Source organism: Pseudomyrmex gracilis, unplaced genomic scaffold (assembly GCF_002006095.1).
Source record: "Pseudomyrmex gracilis isolate BER0280 unplaced genomic scaffold, ASM200609v1 scaffold_502, whole genome shotgun sequence".
In the NCBI taxonomy this organism is placed as follows: Eukaryota; Metazoa; Arthropoda; class Insecta; order Hymenoptera; family Formicidae; genus Pseudomyrmex; species Pseudomyrmex gracilis.
Genome location: NW_018021086.1, coordinates 14,151 through 16,587, shown reverse-complemented (window position 1 = coordinate 16,587; position 2,437 = coordinate 14,151).

Below are 2,437 nucleotides of genomic sequence, written 5' to 3'. Positions count from 1 at the left end.
TACCTGGCTTACTATCCTTTTTTTTTTGTCAAGTTCTACAAGTGTTGCGTTGATCTTAGTTCAGGCGCTAAGTTTCGTTCTGCACACTCACCTCAACTGGAGTTGAGTAGATTCCTGGATAGTATGGGTGCCTCACATATCTTCTACACTGACGGCTCCATGATTCCCTCTGTCGGGGATCAACCCGCTCGGGTGGGTTTTGCAGTGGTCTCTGAATACCCTGATCTGGTACATTTCACCAGACTAAATAATCATTCTACCATCTTCGATGCTGAAGCACAAGGCATTCTGTGTGCTCTTGAATACATAAGGGACTTTGCGTTAAGCCTGTCGGTTGTAGCTTCCGACTCCATGAGTGTTCTGAGCTGTCTCATGTCCTCTGACCCTCGGGGCTCTTACCCGAGTGTTGTGTATAAAATTAAGTCGCTCACTTCTGAACTCGCGTTGCAGGGAATCAATGTTAGTTTCTTGTGGGTCCCTGCCCATAAGGGTATCAGAGGTAATGAGAATGCAGACTTTTATGCCAAGAAAGCGTTGAGTCTACCTGAACCCAACTCGTCTTTTAAGTGTCCTTTCAGCTCCCTGTTTTCCGGTTTCAGGAAAGAGGTGCTGGAAGAGTCGAGGAAGTTTTTGCTCGGGGAAGCTCTGACCAAGGAGGGTAGGTACTTCTCTTGGAAGGATCAGGTTCTTGATAAACCTTGGTATGAAAAATTTAAAAGACCACTCCCTAGATGCTTAGTCTCCTTTATCTCACGCATTTGTACTTTTTATACGTGTGCTGGGGCGCACTTTGCGGATAAGTCAAGTGTTGAAACAGCCAAATGTGAATGTGGATACACTCAACAAAACATTGATCATATTTTTTTCCATTGTCCTATTCATAAAGACGCTTCTGACTCACTTATACTTGACTTATTCCACAACGGTTTCAGCCCACCGTATAGTGTGGCGGAGGTTGCCTTTTCTAATAAGTTACAAGCCATGCATGCATTGTACGCTTTCGTCGTTAAAGGGCAGATATCCATCTAAGCTTACATTTTATCGTACAGACTGAAATCCTCCTCTACTCATTTCTTCTATAATCTCCCTAACTCAGTTCGACCGTCTGATTGGAGTTGTGCTCCGATTCTCACATGCGGGGTGTAAATCTCCCCACCCGCAGTCTGTGTCAAGACCATATATATAATACTACTATATTGTTAGTACGGTGCCGACCTGAAGTTCAATGTTACGGTGCAGACAATATAGTAGCCTCTCTCTCCAGCTGCTTTGTGCGCATGCGGTGAACATTCAAGCACGTTTGGGCATTTCTCTTTCTCGCGTTCTTTCCAATGCTTTGTCTCGTTCGCACTTGCTTAATAGACGCGCTTGCGCATAATGACGCTCGACCATTTATGCCCATATTTGGACTTCGTGCGTCTCTCTTTGTCGGGCCTCGTGCCTCTCATTGCGAAAATACGCAACTAGCAATATAGAAGTATTATATATATGGTCAAGACCTAGAAACCAACAGTGAAAACTACTCTACTATGGCTGCTTTCCCTTTAGGAGACACAGTCGACACAAGTCGACACAAAAATCATTCTGTCTTCGTTCAGTATTCAGTGAGAAACAAAGACAGAATGACTCTTGTGTCGAATTGTGTCGACTGTGTCACCTAAAAGGAAAGCAGCCTATACAACTCCGTGATCACGCATTGAGTGTGTTTTGCCGCACCGGCCCAGTGGTCTCGCGGCCTGAGTGCAGGGGCTGCGAACCCGAAGGTCCCGAGTTCGAATCCGCTCACCACCTAAGGATTTTTTCCGGGCCGGTCCCTTTCAACCGAGTTTATCGGTTGAGTGGCGAACTGAATCGGGCCTCCAAAAATTAATTCGGGTGTAATCCCGAATTAATTTTTCTCCCACAAGGCGATCATAGTCATAACATCTTGAGCACGAGCCCGACATAGATGGGCACGCCCACTGTGAAAGACGGCCGTGTATCGCGTGGTAGTATATAGGAGTATTATATATATGAACGCTACGTAGCGCTACCTTCGGCAAAACACACCCATTGAATCTACGGTTTTAATCCAAACTCAGTGAAGACTTAGAATTGCGTATGGACTAGCAATAAGGGTCCACTGAGCTAGAGTCCCTGGAAATAAGAGTCTGGCCAATGTTTAATCTGAAACAAAATGGCGTCGATAGTTACTATATATATCGTATTCTATATCGTATAAGGCCGATTTCCTTATATCTCCCGATAGCTATTCTTTGAAGAAATATATAAAAACNTATATTGTATCTTATCTAAAACTTATTCAGAAATGGAGAAATTGGACATAAAACCTATGATAGAAAAATAGGTATGTACAGACACTGTGCAACAAAAAATGACATTCTAACCTTCTGTTAACAATTTGATAGAATAATTGCAAATTTATTTATGTGTTTGT